Source organism: Taudactylus pleione, unplaced genomic scaffold (genome assembly GCF_031769625.1).
Source record: "Taudactylus pleione unplaced genomic scaffold, aTauple2 ptg000366l, whole genome shotgun sequence".
NCBI lineage: Eukaryota > Metazoa > Chordata > Amphibia > Anura > Myobatrachidae > Taudactylus > Taudactylus pleione.
The window spans coordinates 2,976,617-2,997,087 of NW_028284767.1; positions in this window are offsets into that span (position 1 = coordinate 2,976,617).

The window sequence follows — 20,471 nt, forward strand, 5'->3', positions numbered from 1 at the left end:
AGGGCTGGCTGGCTTGACCGTTAAAGGGTGCTGTAACCCCCAAAGTACACTCCAAACCAAATAAAAAAATGTTTTCTGTGTTTGTGAATTGTGTGCGCAGTAGCCACACGTGCATCATCAAAGTAGTGCCAAGCGTGCGCCTGTGTCATAAGTAAAGGGCCGGCTGTCTTGACCGTTAAAGGGTGCTGTAACCCCCAAAGTACACTCCAAACCAATTAAAAAAATATTTTCTGTATTTGTGAATTGCGTGCGCAGTAGCCGCACGTGCATCAACAAAGTAGTGCCAAGCGTGCGCCTGTGTCATAAGTAAAGGGCCGGCTGGCTTGACTGTTAAAGGGTGCTGTAACCCCCAAAGTACACTCCAAACCAAATAAAACATTTTTTTCTGTGTTTGTGAATTGTGTGCACAGTAGCCGCACGTGCATCATCAAAGTAGTGCCAAGCGTGCGCCTGTGTCATAAGTAAAGGGCCGGCTGTCTTGACCGTTAAAGGGTGCTGTAACCCCCAAAGTACACTCCAAACCAAATAAAAAAATATTTCCTGTATTTGTGAATTGTGTGCGCAGTAGCCGCACGTGTATCAACAAAGTAGTGCCAAGCGTGCGCCTGTGTCATAAGTAAAGGGCCGGCTGGCTTGACCGTTAAAGGGTGCTGTAACCGCCAAAGTACACTCCAAACCAAATAAAAATTTTTTTCTGTGTTTGTGAATTGTGTGCGCAGTAGCCGCACGTGCATCAACAAATTAGTGCCAAGCGTGCGCCTGTGTCATAAGTAAAGTGCCGCCTGGCTTGACCGTTAAAGGGTGCTGTAACCCCCAAAGTACACTCCAGTCCAAACCAAATAAAAAAATATTTTCTGTGTTTGTGAATTGTGTGCGCAGTAGCCGCACGTGCATCAACAAAGTAGTGCCAAGCATGCGCCTGTGTCCCATAAGTAAAGGGCCGGCTGGCTCATTTCTTAAAGGGTGGTGTAACTCACAAAGTGCACTAGTCTCCAACAAAAATAAAAAATTATTTTCTGTGTTTGTGTGCACCTTAGCCGCACGTATATATCAATATAACATAAATGGAGGACCAAACTTTCTCCGATAAAAATAAAATAGGGAAAGATCAAGAACCACTTCCTCCTAGTGCTGTTGCTGCTGCCACTAGTCATGACATAGACGATAACATGCCATCAACGTCGTCTGCCAAGGCCGATGCCCAATGTCATAGTAGAGGGCACATACAATCCCAAATGACAAAGTTCAGGAAAATGACCTTGAAAAAAACATTTAAATCATCTGAAGAGAAACGTATTCTTGCCAATAAGCCATTTACGACACGGAGTGGCAAGGAACGGCTAAGGTCTTTCCCTATGTTCATGACTAGTGGTTTAGCTTCACATGACGATGGAAGCCCTCCTCCCGCTAAAAAAATCAAACGAGATAAGCTGGCAAAAGCACAGCAAAGAACTGTGCGTTCTAAGAAGATACCACAAATCCCCAAGGAGAGTCCAAGTGTGGTGGCGGTTGCGATGCCTGACCTTCCCAGCACTGGACGGGAAGAGGTGGCTCTTTCCACCATTTTCACGCCCCCTGCAAGTGCTGAAAGGAGCACCCACAGTCCACTTGCTGATATGCAAATTGAAGATGTCACTGTTGAAGTACAACAGGATGAGGATACTGGTGTAGCTGGCACTGAGGAGGAAGTTGGCGAGGAGGATTCTGATGGTGATGTGGTTTGTTTAAATCAGGCTCCGGGGGAGGCAGTTGTTGTCCGTGGGATGAAAAAGCCAATCACGGTCATGCCTGGGCAGAAGACCAAACATTCCACCTCTTTGGTCTGGCAATATTTCTATCCAAATCCGGACAACAACTGTCTTGCCATATGTACCATATGTAAAGGTGAAATAAGTAGGGGTAGGGACGTTAACCACCTAGGAACATCCTCCCTTATACGGCACCTGCAGCGCATTCATAAAAAGTTACTGTCAAGTTCAGAAACTTTGGCTCAGACCGTAAGCAGTCCAGGGTCACCTAAATCCCTTTTTCCTGTTTTATCCAAGGAATCGGTGGATGAGGAGGATGAGGACGACATCTTGCCTCCGTAGAACCAGTTTGTGCAGGGACACATTAATTGCCAGCTTGTTTTGTGGGGGCCCAAACGAACCAATCATTTCAGCCACAGTCATGTGGCAGACCCTGGCGCTGAAATGATTGGTTTGTTAAGTGTGCATGTCCTATTTATACAACTTAAGGGTGGGTGGGAGGGCCCAAGGACAATTCCATCTTGCACCTCTTTTTTTTCTTTGCAGTATGTACTGTTTGGGGCCTAGTTTTTCAAACTGCCATCCTGTCTGCCACTGCAGTGTCACTCCTAGATGGGCCACGTGTTTGTGCCGCCCACTCGTGTCGCTTAGCATAGTCATCCAGCTACCTCGGTGCAACCTTTTGGCCATAAAAACAATATTGTGAGGTGTGAGCTGTTCAGAATAGACTGGAAATGAGTGGAAATGAAGGTTTTTGAGGTTAATAATAGCATAGGAGCAGAAAAACCCACAAATTCTGTGATTTTAGCTGTTTTTATGCTTTTTTAAAAAAAAAATACAGATCCAAAACACAAAACCCAGAACCCAAAACACGGAAGGGTGGTTTTGGCAAAACCAATCCAGATCCAAAACACGAAGAAAGATCCAGAACCAAAACACAAAACACGAAAAGTGGCCGGTGCACACCCCTAATATTAATACATGCTAGGGGGCATCAGCCAAAATTTTGCCTAGGGCACCGAATTGGCTAGTGCCAGCTCTGGCCTATGCCCACTATATATAAAGAAAAGAGAAAAATGAAAAGTAAATTATTTTCTTTGCTACAGCAATGAATTCACATGACTGAAAAAAATGGCTTATTAAAAGCAATAGTCTTGGGTTGGAGCAGACAGTGTACTTACATACTGTAGCTCTAGTCGCATCGAGCCTGGATTATAGGCCTTGCACTTCTGAGTCTGTTACACTTTCATTCCCACTACATTTCCTTTGCTCAACGTTAAATTGTTTGAGTCATTACCAAAAGGATTTCTACAGTGCAGACAGAGGGATTTAGCTTTTAGTAAAATGGACATTGTTTCCGTCACAAACCTGCCTGCATGTTTATTCTGCATAGATTTAATAATATTCTTAAAGGGAAGATGCATTTTCTTCTTTTGTTTTTAGAAAGAATTTAATACGGTGGAAATATACAGTAAAGCTGCATAGTTAGACCTGGGAGATAGATGTGGCTGCTTGTAAACTGCAGTGAGAGAACAGGTTCAGAATTACAGTATGTTCTTTGGACCTTATTCAGTACTGAATGGAATTGCAAAGCTGCACTCAAGCTTTGCAATTCCGTCTTTGCAGATATGATAATGCAGTAGAAGGCATCACACCTCCTGCTGCATTACTTATCCGAGCTGCGTTATCCAACGCAGCATCGGATAATCTGCGGAACATCGGCCGTCTAAGTGACCCATTGGGTCACGCAAGCCGGCCACTGCAGATGAGACACGCTGTCGCTGCCCCCTCCCCACCCACAAACGGCAGCAGACTGTCAATCGATGACAGTCTGCTGTCAGTCGGAGTGTGGGATCTCAGAGCCGTTCTGCGCATGCGCAGAACGGTTCGGGCACCTGCGCAGATTCCCGACCATCGGGAATCTGCATTCAGCAGTGCATGGCTGAATCAGGCCCTTTGTTTCAACAACGCCCCCTTGTCAGCTGCTGTCATGGAAAGTTAAGGAAGAATAACTAATAAATAATAATACCAAACTGAAAATAAGAACATATCAAATAAAGAGGTAACATGAGACTAGACCTATTTTTCAGTATGTAATGCACATATTAAGATAAGAATGCATAAAAGCATACATGTTGCAGGAATATATGTAGCTTACATACAGACATCTACAAATCATTTATGTATATTAGAATAATTCACTCACAATACAGGAGATTGGGGGCCTTCTAGAGACTCTGGCAAAACTGTTTGGTGAGGTCGTACAATGTTTTAAAATGACAATCATTTAAAAAGCAAAACCACCGGAATCTCACCGATGCCTGGAAGCCGCAGTCGAATACATTTACCCCAATGTGATATTTTCTAGTGTGTGTCAGTTTAATTGTTTCATTTATTTATGTTTTATTCTAGAATTCATATCTTTATTTCACAATTTTTTTAAATTGATGTGTTGGCAGCAAGAAGAAGAAAATAAAAATAAAAAACAATTGTTTCCTAATGTGTCCTTTGTGTAAACTTACTTCTCTCAAACTAATTTGAGAACTTTTAGGAACCATAAAATAAGTAGGTACTGTAGAGTATGCAGAACATCCTATCTTGAAGAACTCATCCTGAGTCGGACGCAGTTTAATTACTAGTTTATGCTAATGAGAGAATCAGCCCCTTTGTACCGAGTATCCGTGCATAGCCATGTGGAAGATCATTTCAGTCTGCAGCCGCAGCAGTTATCATTAGTATCTGGACTTGCACCCATGACATGCTAGCTGCATAAAATCCATCAGAAACAGGGGTCCTATCTCTGTCCACACGCTACGAATGAGCCAGGCAACTGCAGGTGGAAAAACAGTGGGTGGTGGAATCGTATGAAGCCGTACAGACATTCTTATAAGCATAAGGTACTAATCTGGATGCTCGCATGAGCGCTCCACGATACCCGGCCTCTTTAGATGATGCGCGTTCCACAGTAAGCTTGTTCACATCTGAGCCTGAACAAGCTTATTGTGAAACGTGTGTCATCTAAAGAGGCTGAACTTCCAGGGCTCGTGGAGTGTTCACGTGACCCAGCACCGGGAGACTGGAGGCTGGAGCTCAGCACGGATACTAGTCTACACTCCTGGCTCACACCAAGCCCTCCTGAAGGGCCACAGGTTCTCAGCAGACTCTCTCATCCAGCATTCATCAGCTCTCTCTCCCTGCAATGTGATTCACACATCAGGGAAGAAACCACAGCAGAAGTCTGCGCTCTTTACTATTATCCTTCCACTGAAGGGTTTTGCATCTCTCATTCAACCTTTCACTACCTCATGGCAAATGGGTGAAAACCAGAATTGATCTCCCCAACTCTAGCGCTAGATACGTTTCCTCTATATATCTTTAATATATACACATTATGACATCTTCCTAGTAGGTATTATGTGTTTGCTATTTATGACAGAGGGGTTCACATTTCCTGTGTTGATATATGATAATAAACCCAGAATATTTTTGATGGAACGGTGAGACTTATGATAAAAGTGTGATTTTACTTTAACGTGCTGTGTTTACAAGTGACAATTGTGGGGAAATGTATTGGATTGCTAAATATCCACCTATGATTCTATCGATTTGTATGATATCACCAAGGATTTGGGGTGACGTGATTGGCACAGTCATCCAGATTTAATTATGAGCATACTATGTTATATCTGAAGTATTATCAAGCTAGATAATTAGAGATTATTGTGTGAAAACCTGCTTGTTGACCCATATATTGTCAGGTTTGCAACAAATGATAAAAGAGGATATACAGTATACAGTACATGTATTCCAACCAATATGCTTTTCACTCATCTATCAACTTATTTGGGGATAATTTATAGCTATATTAGTGTTGATGGAGAGAAGATTGGTTGTTTACATATTTCACTTTTTTGTTCTAAGGAATTATATATCTTGAGACACATGTTTTCAAAAACAATATTTTCTATGAAGAACAAGATATAACATCAGAATAAAACCACATACATGAAATTAGGGGTTATTCCTGAATGACGAAGGTGCATGTGGACAGATTTAGCTAAGGGAAATGTTCCCAAAAGTATATTGTCATGAAGTAAGTGCATGCTAAAGTGTACTCTCTGCATTGTATATTTCATGCTAAACACTGCAGGCTTCTCTGCACCATAATATATTGTTTTATATTTTTATGTCTTGTGTTTAACAGATCCTGTCAGTATTTAATTTTTTCTATAAATAAGTAAAGGTTAAGTTTTAATACTTAGAAATATTATCCATAAGATTGATTAAGAGTGCACCAGTGGCTTCATGAGCAGGGTGCGGGCAGCAGAGGGGGGGACATCAAAATGCTGACTCCTCTGCAGTGACAGGAGCCAGCGGCTACAGTTTCACATTCTCCTGCAGAACTCAGCTCCTGTCACAGAAGAGGAGCCGATAGTGTACACTGCCTTGTTTCCGTGGGCAGCTCATCATCTCCAGTGATGCAGGGCTGCACCCGGAGTGGTGTTATGGGGATCCCCTGCAAGGCCACGCCCCCTTTATTTAGGCCATGCCTCCTTTTTGGCCAAGCACGTCTCCGGCACACACCGGGGGTATCTAGAGTGTGCATTGGGTATCACCAGACATCTGGAGTGCACCAAAATGATTTCCACCAATCCCAGATGGAGACCTGATAAGCATCCCTGAAGAGTAGGAAGAGAACAAGTCAGAATCACAGGAAATTCCACATACAATTTAAAACAGGTTGCGGTTATAATCCCGACCACGGGGATTCCAGCGCTCGGAATACTGGCGCCAGAATCCCGACACCTGACAAATGATTGCAATATTTTGCAACTAACATTCCCTGTATTCAAAGGAATTACAGTTTGAAAAGTAAGTGAGTGCCGAGTTTGTGTGATAATTTTATGTAGATGGTGTGGTCACATACCAAGGGCATCCAGATGTACTGTATCGAATAGAGAAGGTTATCTGCGCTAAAGTGGTGTGGTTAAAAACAGCTCAATAACAAACAAGCAGTTTATGAACGAAAGATTGAGTGCTAATATGTGTCAACTAAACAAACAAAAAGGCAAAAAAAAAGAGGTTTTAAAAAAAAAAGAGGTTTAACGGTGAAAAATTATAATTTTTTTTTTAAATAAAAATTTTAAGATGAGGTTGGGATAGAATTAGGGTTGAGATATATATAGGATTAGAGTGTAAATGATACAGAGAGGAGAAAATACAGGGGAGGAAATAGGGAGGAGAAAGTGGATGCGATCCAGCACATTAATGTTTATGCTCTTTTGAAAATTGTGGGATGTAGCCAGGTTGAATTAGCGGTATGGGTAGAACTGTCCCTACTCCTTACCCTACTTAGTCCAGGTTCTTTAGACTGATAGCGCAGTCCTCCCCGGGCCAGCTTCTTGCTTCCACGTGTTTGTCGATGGCGGCTCCTGGAGATAATGTTAACTGCTGCGTGCTGCTTGTGTCGGCTTTTCAGCTGAATCTATGTTGCCCACTTGTCACATCCAAAGCGTTTCGTAGCGCTTGGCTACTTTTTGAAAAAGTATATATATATATATATACTGTGTATATATATATATATATATATATATATATATATATATATGAGTGAACTCTGCACTCTGTTACTTAAGTCTACTGGCATTTTTTATAAAAGAAAACAAAAGACGATTATAACGTCTTAGGCAGTTTGTTGTGTGTTCAATCACTGTTACATTTTTCTTAAAAAACTTGTGTGTTAAAACATATGTCATTGTTAGGGTGCCACCTGGCTTGGACTAGGGGCACTGTGAGGCAGTTTGTTTTGTGTTCAAGGCCTTTAGGATTTAGCACATTTAAACAAAAATTAAACAAACCTTGTGTGTTAAAAAATATATTACATATATAACGTCATTATTAGAGTGCCACCTAGCTAATATTAGGGAATTTGTGATGCAGTTTGTGGTGTGTTGAAGACCTTTAGGCACAGTTAAAATAATTTAAAATAAAAATTGTGTGTTACAAATATAAGTTATATATAACGTCATTATCAGGCTGCCACCCAGCTTATACTAGTGTTGTTGTGAGGCAGTTTGTTGTGTCTTTAGTCACTGTTAAAAAAATGTAAAAAACCTTGTGCCTTTAAAATATATAACGTCATTACATTAGGGTACCACCCTTATACTAGGAGTGTTGTGAGTTGATATGGATCAGTTGATATGAGCAGGAGCAGCAACCTAGTACTAGTGCTGTGGCTGCTGCTAGCAGTCTTGATAGTAGTAGTACTTCAACATCTACCAAAAGTGGTCCAGGAAAAATAAAGTTAAAGAAAGGGCACCTGAAATACAGAAAATATTTCACAATCTTAAAGAAAAAAAACATCACCTTTAACAATAAAGGGAAAATTCACTGCCAAAAAACATAAAATTGCCAACATTACATACACCACAAGCAGTGGCACGGAAAGGCTCAGGCCATGGCCTTCCTTTACTAGTGGAGATTCTGCTACTGATGTTTCATGCACGAGAATGCCTATTGAAGCCATTACTGAAGACAGTCAGGCATCTTCTAAAACCTCACATGCAACACCTTCTCACTTTAAGCATACATGTTTCACCTATAAAACAGGCAAATCAGTTCACCAAAACAAAACTAAGGCTGAATAACAAACTGTGAGTTCACAAACTTAACAAATCCCTGAAGAGAGTCTAAATGTGTTCACATGTGCTATGTGTAATGATGACTCTAAGTCTGACATTTCTGAAACTGTACTCTTAGAGATCCCTCCTTCCCCCATTTCCATACATGTTGCAAATGTGGGGATGGGCAGCAGTAAAGATGGTGAATTAGAAATTGAGGATGCTTATGTGGAAGTGCAGCAGGAGGATGAGGGAGACATTTGTGCATCTGACACTAATGAGGATGTTAATGATAAGAATGTTGATGATGATGAGGATGTCATTTGTGTAATACCAAGTCAGCCACTAGTGGCAGCAGTGCTTGGTCATGATAAGGCAATTGTCATGCCTGGCAAGAAGACCAAAAAATCCACCTCTTACGTGTGGGATTATTTTAACCCAAATCCTAACAATGTTGTCAAGCCATCTGTAGCATTTGTAAGACCAAAGTAAGTAGAGGTAGGGGCCTTAATCAGCTAGGATCCTCCTCCCTTTGCATCAAGTTCTTAGGGAAAATCTAAAAAATCCTATTAAATGATAACAAGTAGTCTAGCAACACCTAACAGCAGCAAAGATAGATCCCACCAGCTCATGCATCCTCCACCACCAACACCTTCATCATAAATCTCATTAATGATCGGAGGTAGTCCTGTATCCAATTTGCTAACTGACTCTTCACTCTTTCAGGATTCCACAAAAGAATCCTTGTGCACTAGGGCTGCTGCTGCTGGGGGTGAATTAACATGCCAGCAGGGGACCAAGAAGACTAGCAGTTTCATACAACAATTAATTTTTAAACAATCCTTTGAAAGAGGTTGAAGGTATGAAAGCAGCCATAGAGTTGCCAAGTGGATCAAGTGGAGCTGTGATGGCTATTAGCATTAGATCTTTATCCAATATCCTCCATCAATGCATCTGGTTTTAGATGGTTATTTGAGGTCCTGTGTCCCCACTACCAAATTCCATCTCTATTCCATTTCATAAGAATAACAAATTCTCATTTGTACCAGGACATTTATAAAAAAAACTACGGTAGTTTTAGGACTAGAAAATGCCATTGTACCCACAATCCACTTAACCACTGATATGTGGACAAGTGGTAATGGCCACCCTTTTGAAGAAGCCATCACGTGACGGGAAAACGTGTTACAGACCTGACACTCTCTCATATCCAGATCATAACATTGTCTCCTGTCCAAGGCTGCGGCTCTGCAGTGAGAACGAGAACCCATTGTGTGAGGTGAGAGCACACACAAACAACATCTATCTCCCTGCAACTACATGGAGAAAGGGATTCCACACCTTTGGAATATCATGATACCAGCAGTGATTTCGGACCAGCAGTGCTCCTACAGACGTCAGGGAGAGGAGAGTTGGGTAAATATACCGAGACTGTACCACTATATCATCACCCTCTTTGAAATAGCTACCTTGAACCTTCTTTGGTTGGCTGCAGAGAGTGTTGATTGGTTACTTCAGGCATACTGGAGTGGACATTTAACAGCTGAAACTTGCTTGGAAATGTCATAATCCCTTCTTAATCAGGAGTTTAATTATTGACGGGACTGGAGAGCATTATAGTCCTATTTGGACATAAATACATTCTTTAAGGAAACCAATATATTTATCTATATAACTGGACCCTTAATTGTTCACACATGTTATTACTGATCCAAATACGAAGGATATGCAAGAATGGCTATTTAGATGCTGATTTATAAATGTTCATTACATGTTTATTATTGTGTAATTTTAATAAAATATTTTACACTATTATATTTATCCTTATGTCTATGTGAGCGCACCCTGAGGTGAATAATTTTAGAAATCACCTCTTAAATGGCCAAATAAAAGATCAATTATTGTGACAGCCCACTAGGTAGATGTTTCTCCTTCAGCAGCAGCAGCAGCAGTATCTATCACAATGCCAGCTCATTTACAGACAGGCTACTTTCTGTATCACCAGTTTCACTAAGAGGCATACCAGTGTTAACCTGTTAGAAAAACTCAGAGATGTCATAGCAAGTTGGCTTACCCCGCTAAGACTTTCGTCAGAATTTATAATTTCTGATAATGCATGTAACATTGAGATAATGCATGTAACATTATGACTGGGTGAATTTGAACATGTCCCATGTTTTGCCCACACAATAAACTTGGTGGTTCAGAATTTTAAAAAAAAATTAACGGATGTGCTCTCTGTGGCCAAAAATATTTCTGGACATTTTCAGCATTCAGTAACCACTTGTAGAAACTTGCAGCGGCTGCAAGAACAGTTCTATTTGCCATGCCACCAGCTAAAGCAAGGGGTAGTGACCAGGTGGAATTCCACCCTTTATATGCTTTAGTGAATTGAAGAGCAGCAACAAGCCTTTAAAACCTACATAAGAAGCTATAACATAGGGTGAGGAAGGGGAATGTAGCTTACTACAGCAAACTGGAAAATACGCTCTGTTTGATGCAAGCTACTGAAACCATTTGCAGTAGCAACTAATAAAGTGAGTTCAGACACTGCCAACTTGAGTAAGGTGCTTCTCTTAATACAGTAAAACTACTTGAAAAGCAGCTAGAGAAACTAAAGGAGGAGATGATACAAAGTGATTCTGCTTCATATGTTCGACTTGTAGATCAACTTCTTAGTTCATTTTGACAGGACCCAAGAGTTTTTAAGATCTTGCAATTGGATCACTACATTTTTGCAACCACGCTTGATCCTAGGTCTAAGTCTTATATAATATCTTAATTTCCAACTGACACAGATTCAGAGATGCAAAGAACTTTGTGCCAGCAATTTCACAGCTCACATGGCACATGATGACACAACAATGTCCTCTGTTTCAGTCCTCCTGCAGATGCTGCTGCCAGGAGAAAACTGACCTTTACCGAGAGACCCACTGGGGGAGTGGATGATGAGTGCAGCAAACACCATTTTGACATCTGGTCAAGCTTAGAAGAAATGCCCATAATTATTGACACTTGTACCTTGATTCAATATGAGACACTATGCCTCAATAGAATGGTGGAGGTTTATTTTAATGACAATGTAAAAATTAGCATGTCACACAGTCCTTTGATTACTGGGAAGAAAAACATTGCAATTTGGAGCCCCTTGTACAAGCTAGCTTTGGTATACTTAGGCTGCCCACCCTCCAGTGTGTACTCAGAAAGAGTGTTTAGCCAGCCAGAAACCTTTTGAACGATCGGCATAGGAGGCTACTTCCTCAAAATGTGGAATAATTCATATTCATAAAAATGAACTAAACATTCCATGAGGAAGACCTTTGTTGCCAAATGCAACAAAACTACAAAGACTTCAGTGATGGTGGATTCCAGTGGGGATGAGCTAATATTGTGCGATGATGTTGTTAACAGTGACACTGATGAGGGTGAGGAGGATGAGGATGATAATGATGATGACATCTTAGAGATGATTAACTACCAACAATGCTGTTAGCCACCTTAAGCCCTTGGTAGTTTGTTTGCGGGGGTCCAAACAAACCAAGAACTTCAGCGACAAAAGTGGCTGTCACCATCGCTGAGGTAGTCCCTATCACTGAAGTGCTTAGTTTGTTAAACTGTGCATGTCCTTAATAATATACAACATAAGGGTGGGTGGGAAGGCCCAAGGATAATTCCACCTTGCACCCCTTTTCTTTTCATTATGGGCTATATTTTTGGAGGGCAATGGTGATGGTCTTCAGTCTCTTGCAAATCGATCTTTTACCAGCTCATGGTTAGTTCTTATCATTCAGTCTTGCGTGTGCATCCTCACTCATACATTTTCTTAGTCAATCAAATAATTAAATTAACTAACTAATAAATCCTCCCTTCATTTACCTGCCTTCCACTACATGCATATTCCACCTTCATTTCCCTTTACTGCCCTCAGACCTCTGATCTAGTTCTTGTTTATTGAAAACATTCTTTGTATGGGGTTGTATAGTTTATTAAACTGTCATCCTGTCTGTCATTGCAGTGCCACTCTGTTTCCTAGATGTGCCAAGTTTGAAGTTGAACAGCATGTCTGTGCCACCCACTGCTGTCGCTTAGCATAGTCAGCTAGCTAGCTCACTGCAGTCCTTGGCCAATATGCATGACACAAAGAAAAAATACAGGTGCACAACTCCAAACCAACTGATTATATATAAATAAATACATTTTCCAGTAAATACAATAGAGGTTTTTGGCATAATCTTGGCCAAGCTTATGGGCCTGCCCACCATATCCGGGTAACCTCTTGTCGGGCAGGTCCCTAACATACTAAGGCTCAAATCCAGAGCACAGGACACTCCCAAACTAGCCCAGCCAATTCACCCCAAAACACCGCTCTAATAAGAAAAGTGAAGTGTTAAGAGCAGCCGCTGGCCGCTTATAAAGCATAAAAATAAAAAAGTGAAATACATATATATAAAGGAAACAGACAGTGAAGTATTAAAATGTGTTAAAGGAAAAGGTGTTATACTGCGGTGCCCTGAAGCAGATCAGCAAAGCAATCTAGGGGGACCCACACCCCAAAAATGAACCAAAGCTGCACTACACAGTCTAAATATTAGCAGGACTTACCTATATTGTGCCCTGACTGATGTGCATATTACATTGCCAGACTCCATGCTGTAACCAATGTAGTAGAAGTGCTAGTCTGAGTGGGAAGTGGCTCAGGTTTCCCAGGTGTGCAAATCAATGCACTAATTAGTTTACAAAGAAAATAGATCTCAGACTGCACATTCTGGACATATATATATATATATATATATATATATATATATATTTGGAGGTGCTACCTGTGGAGACCATTGATATATACACAAAGAAAAAATACAGGTGCACAACTCCAAACCAACTGATGATATATAAAATTATAAATAAATACATTTTGCAGTAAATACAATAGAGGTTTTTGGCATAATCTTGGCCAAGCTTATGGGCCTGCCCACCATATCCGGGTAACCTCTTGTCGGGCAGGTCCCTAACATACTAAGGCTCAAATCCAGAGCGCAGGACACCCCCAAACTAGCCCAGCCAATCCACCCCAAAACACAGCTCTAATAAGAAAAGTGAAGTGTTAAGAGCAGCCGCTGGCCGAGCCTTAGTATGTTAGGGACCTGCCCGACAAGAGGTTACCCGGATATGGTGGGCAGGCCCATAAGCTTGGCCAAGATTATGCCAAAAACCTCTATTGTATTTACTGCAAAATGTATTTATTTATATATAATCAGTTGGTTTGGAGTTGTGCACCTGTATTTTTTCTTTGTGTATATATCAATGGTCTCCACAGGTAGCACCTCCAATTATATATATATGTCCAGAATGTGCAGTCTGAAATCTATTTTCTTTGTAAACTAATTAGTGCATTGATTTGCACACCTGGGAAACCTGAGCCACTTCCCACTCAGACTAGCACTTCTACTACATTGGTTACAGCATGGAGTCTGGCAATGTAATATGCACACCAGTCAGGGCACAATATAGGTAAGTCCTGCTAATATTTAGACTGTGTAGTGCAGCTTTGGTTCATTTTTGGGGTGTGGGTCCCCCTAGATTGCTTTGCTGATCTGCTTCAGGGCACCGCAGTATAACACCTTTTCCTTTAACACATTTTAATACTTCACTGTCTGTTTCCTTTATATATATGTATTTCACTTTTTTATTTTTATGCTTTATAAGCGGCCAGCGGCTGTTCTTAACACTTCACTTTTCTTATTAGAGCGGTGTTTTGGGGTGGATTGGCTGGGCTAGTTTGGGGGTGTCCTGCGCTCTGGATTTGAGCCTTAGTATGTTAGGGACCTGCCCGACAAGAGGTTACCCGGATATGGTGGGCAGGCCCATAAGCTTGGCCAAGATTATGCCAAAAACCTCTATTGTATTTACTGCAAAATGTATTTATTTATATATAATCAGTTGGTTTGGAGTTGTGCACCTGTATTTTTTCTTTGTGTATATATCAATGGTCTCCACAGGTAGCACCTCCAATTATATATATATATATATATATATATATATATATATATATATATATATAATGTCCAGAATGTCCAATTTGCATGACAACAGTATTGTAAGCTGTGAGGTGGTCAAAATTGACTGGAAATGAATGTTATTGAGGTTAATAATACTTAAGTAACAAAAACAGGCCCCAAAAATATGATTTTAGCTATTTGTATGCATTTAAAAAAAACACAGATCCAAAGCCAAAATACTTGACAGTGTTTTTGGTGAACCATAACCAAAACACAAAGGTGAATCCATATTCAAAACCAAAACTGAAACATGAGGTTCAGTGAACATCTGTAATTATTTATTTAACACTTACTGTATATGCACTTTACAATTGGGTAATATTTATTTAATCTTTATTTCTAAAGTAATTTAGCATAGATACTGTAAGTACATTGAGAATCACATCCTGTTTTCAAATAAATAAATTGTAGCCCTGGCCAACAAGAAGACAATTTTATTCTTAGTGAAAATGATCACACTTTGAGGCACACAATGGCACAGTGATAAACATTGCTGCCTCCCAGCACTGTGGTTATGATTATTAGTTAAATTCTCAAACAAGTACTCCGGTTTCTGGTTTATATTGATAGTACAATTGGTTAAGCTCTATTGTGAAGGGACTGAAGTAAATTACATAGAAGGGGTACATGTACTAACACTGCCCATTTCACTGTTTATCGGGTGAAGCAGGAAATATTTACCACTGCATGTACCAAGAATAGAAGGCGCAATGACATCATCCAATGAAAATCTTTATTTAAAATGTTCAATCATACTTTACAACAGTTCCTGCTTCCTCGCACTCTGATGATGGCAAAAAAGGTGTCGACTCTATAGAGAGATGGTAAGTATAATTTTTCCTGATAATAGCTGGTGCTTGTGTCGCCACTCTAGTTGCCTATAGGGACGACGATAAGAGATGCCAACAGTCTCTGCCTCTCTCAGAGGCAGAGGCTCATTGTTCTTTTTGGTAAATATTGAAAAACTATATGCAGCTTTTATACCCTGTATTATGCACTGCAGGTAATTCCACCCCTAATGGAAATCTATTCAATCACAAGCAACTATGGGGCAGATGTACTATAGCAGCACCTATTATGCTGCTATAGCTTTTCCTGCTTTGCCTTATCGAGGAGAAGAAGGAAACAATATCGTCGTATTAACATTGTGGCTGCTGGAGTGGGGGAGAGAAAACACCCCCCTTTAGCGATCCATGCAAGACCTACAACGCATCAGCCTAGTGCTGATGCACTTTGTCTTACCTCTAAACTTCGCAAGAACTTTTGCAAAGCCAGAACCCTAAAGAAGCCACCATACAAACTGGAAAGTAATCTGCCGCTATGCAAAAAAATTATAAATCACAAAAGTGCGCTAATTAGATTTCTATTAACATCTGAATGATTCTCCATTGACATTCTATCGAAATGATTAGATGTTTGCAGATAACAAAGAGAAAAGTGATTTTTCTCTACGTTATCTTCTTTTATACATGGGGAAGATGTATTAAGCCTTGGAGAGTCAGTGGCAAACGCAGGATTTCTTGAGGGGGGTTTCCCAATTGCTTTATTTTAGAGTGAGTGTGGCCTGTCCATTAAGAGGGCATAATGAGCACTTATCCAGCTTTAATGTGTTGCATACAAAGTATATTGTGTTGCATAATTCCAGTATATACAGGACCAGCGATCACAGTAAGTCTTCAGATGCGCCAGTAGCAGTGGCAGAACTCCCGGAGACAATGGAGTCATTTGCTGCTGGGCGCCAGCCCTGAAGGGGGCACCTGGCTCCATTGTCCCTGGGAGCTGCATGGAGAAGGAGCGCCGCTGATCAGCGCTCCACCTCCATTGGCGTAACTACGGAGGGTGCACCCTCCATTTGCCGGGCACCCGCTGAGTGTGTTACCAGTGGGCGCCCGGCTCCTATTCAAACCCCTGGCGGTGGCCGGAGGACGGAGCTCCCTCCATTTTCCGGGTCCCGCAGTGCACTATGGGAGTGACGTCATGACGTCACTCCTATAGTGCCGAGGAGCGGACGCCGGGGACGGAGCTCCCTCCATCTTCCGGGTCCCGCAGTGCACTATGGGAGTGACGCCACGACGTCACTCCCATAGTGCCGAGGAGCGGGCTCCAGGGATGGATGGCAGCAGAGCTGGAGCGGGGATAAAGGTAAGTGTTTTTTTTTTCTGTATGCGTGCGTGGGGGGGCTCACTACAGGGGGCTCACTACTGGGGGCAACTACAGGGGGCTCACTACTGGGGGCAGCTACAGGGGACTCACTACTGGGGGCAACTACTGGGTGCAACTACAGGGGGCTCACTACTGAGGGCTACTACAGGGGCTCACTACTGGGAGCAACTACCGGGGGCTCACTACTGGAGGTACTGCATAGGGGGACCACTACTGAGGCACTGCATAGAGGGACCATTACTAGGGGGGCACTACATGAACGGGCACTGCATAGGGGGACCACTACTTGGGGCATTGTGTAAAAGGAACTGCATAGGGGGGGCAGTGGCAGCTGGGGCTGGCACAGGTGCTGGGGGGTGGTATGTTTTAATTCGGGGGGGGGGGGCGCACCAACATTTATCTTTCCTCTGGGCACCTGGGCTGAAGTTATGCCACTGGGCAGTAGGTCCATCCTTTTTGAGCAGAATGTTTTTTTCAGATGTGGGCACCATTCCTGAGCATTGGAGCAAGTCCGGGAGTCTGAGGGAGCAACAGAAGATCTTAACACTGCCCTGGACATATATATGTACAAATTGGTCTCCTTATGTACTGGATAGTGTATTATTATACAGTATTAATTATTAACCCTATTGATGGTTTATAGCAGTGCACCTCTAACAGTGCATGTTTTCCACATCTCCTAGTTGGTACATAGGTATATTTATTACTTGCTGACACATTTTTAAAGATCCACAGTTGGTGCTAATCATTTCATTTGTGATACTGAGAAGAACATGCAGCACTAGTAACATTCTATTATATTACTATTTCTATTGTTGCCATGGTGTGTGCTGGGGAGGGGGGTTTCCAGGCAGACGGAAACCCCCCCTGCATTTGCCTATGAGAGTGACAAAGCACCAATCAATCAGCCCCTAACTGTCAGTTTACAGGCTGTGTTTGAAAAATGACAATTAGGAGCTGATTGGTTGGTAATTTATCACTCTCCACTTCATCAATTTATCCAAGGCTTTATCTCTGCCATTCTGAGGTTCTTTGTAAGTATTCAATAGAGCTGGTTATAGCACATTTGACACTATTTACCAACCTCTTCTTACATCTCCCCCATTATTTCTAATCACAGCGGAATTTGATTTTTATTTTAATTGCAAAAGAAACAAATAATTATACATTGAAACTTCTAATAAAAACAGCTGAACTTAACTCTAGAACTTAGAGTGTTACACAGCAGGAAACTGGAAGTGAGTGGATAGATGAAATCTAATAAAATAATATTAATAACATTATGACATGATAAAGCTAACCTGTCCATCTTCAATATTATTCTCGCTGTTTTACAGATTTGACTTCCTGGCAACAGCTGGAAGCTCAGAAGTAAAACGCTCTTTCACCACACGACTGATAAAACATGACTGACATGCTGAGTGGAGACCCATCAAATAATAAATCAAGCTGTCTGCTGTTCTCCTGGAGGAAGTCATGTGTTTCTGCCCCTCGTTGAGCAGTATATAAACTGCTGGTCTCAGGCGCATAATTATCACTATTTCCAGTAAAATTTTTATTCTAATCTTATTTTTCCCCTAATTCACTAAGGACCATTTCTCATGAATATTTATGTTAATACACTTACCGACCTTTCATGTCTTTCCCTAAATAGTGAACTACTAATACTGTATATATTTGTATTCATTGATTAAATGAGAATAGTAGTTCTAAGAATGTGTATTTTTAAGGATGGATAGATAGATAGATAGATAGATAGATAGATAGATAGATAGATAGATAGACAGTTTAAAAGCGGGCCCATGTACAGGCTTCATGTGGGTTCCATCCTCTCTGACAGCACTGTAGATACTGACTTTGTGCCAAAGACTACTGCACATGCGTAGGTATCTGGGAACATGGAACCCTCGCGCCATATTCCTATTAACTTCTCTATCGCACATGTGCAAATCAGTGGGAAAATGGCCACTGCACCATTTTTCCGGTGATTTCTGTTGTTCTGTAGTGCTGACAGTTGCTGAACTCCAGAGAGGTAAGTTTAATTATATGGGTGCAAGGGGTGCAGTTTGGGCCAACCTGGACCCCATGTGATACACGGGATGTAGCTAGCAGACCGGCAGACAGCATGCCGCCAGTCTGAATCCCAATGGTGGAAGTCTGACTCAGGACTTAAGATAAGCATTGAAACACAGACGCCTATCTTAACCCCAATTCCGGAATACAGACAGACGCCAGCCCAAATGAGGTAAGCCGGGGGTGTCTTAGCTGTCAGCCGTGGGGTGGGGGGGGGGAGAGCATTAGGTTTAAGCAGCATAGCGGGGTTAGCATTGTTTTAGGGGTGTTTAGGGTTAGGCACCCCTAGGAGTTGTTATGGTTAGGCACCACTGGGGGGGTGCTCTATAGTGGTCCGCGTAAGAAAACCAATAATCAATTAATAGTACAAACATCTAGTCGTTTATTAGATCACAGTTTTATCTCGCAGCTCTAGCACCTCTGCTTGTGATTAATACCACTGGGGGGGTGGTTAGGCACTAAGGGGGGTTAGGTTTAGGCATGAAGGGGGAGACTGGTTTAGGCACTAACGGGGAGGCTTAGGGTGCATAGTGGGGAGGGTTAGGCTTAGACTACAAGAAGGGACGGTTAGGAAGAAAAAGGGGGGAGGGTAAGTATACTTACCTGACCCGTGTTGGGATACCAACCATCAGGATGCCGCTGTCGGTATTTTGACAGGCGGCATCCCGACTGGCGGTATTACATACCCATTCCGTGATACACAAATGGACAGACAGACAGAAGGATGGACAGACAGATGGATAGAAGAAAGATAGAAACATAAGCAGTGTTTAGGAATCTTGGAAGCAATGCTCATGTCCATTCTCATCAGCTTTAGGAGGTAAAACACTAAAGCTGGCCATACACCAGACCAACTGTCCTCCAACCCTCCAACTAGTGTTTGGTATGAATGAAACTCCGTCATTGTATGGGAGTAAATGACAATTAGCCATTTGCTTTCAAACACTGGAAAATGGATGAAGCTGTTCAAACAAGTTGTTTAAATCAAACAGATGTAACCAACTTGCCTGAACGACCTTTTTGCGTGTTTTCTGGTGTTTGGAAGCAAATTGCTGATTGTCATTTGCTCTCATACATTACCGGATTTTCATTCCAACCAACTAACTAATTGGATAATTGGAGGAAAGTTGGTCTGGTGTATGGCCAGTTTTATTGATATTAGCAACTAATTGTTGTTAATTTGTTTTAGGATTCAAATATTACATTCAATTTTAACGGGAACAAAAATGTCTTCACATTATTCAGATCCGTTCTATTCAGGCTTCAACAATACATTGGACTTTTGACATCTGTTACAATGACATAATAAAAAGGATTCAGAAAAGAACATTTTCCCACATTCTGTTACATGTTTCTTGTGCTTGACAATCAAACACATAATTAAAGTAACAAAAAGTGTCATCTTTTAATTAACACAAGTCATACAGTAATTGTTAACATATTTCCCTCATACTGATACAATCTACTCTACAGTGTATTTTGCTAATTATTTTTAGATATTCTTTCAAAGGCTTAACTATGTCAATATAACCTGGCCCCAGGATAAAAGCTATACTTTCATAGCTACTTACACAAAGTCAATCACAGTTTGGAATTGTAAATTGTAACAATGATATTTGAATGTTCCCACACATGGGCACACTGAATTTTACAAAATCTGTTCAGACATAAAGTGGGTTGCATGTAAAAAGATCAACATACTGTATTATCTCAATTGCATATCTCAATTGCAAAGATTTTCCTGTTTTACATTTTTACCTGCATGTACTAATCAATGAAGGACTGTGATGTGTTTTCTTAAAATGTACTAC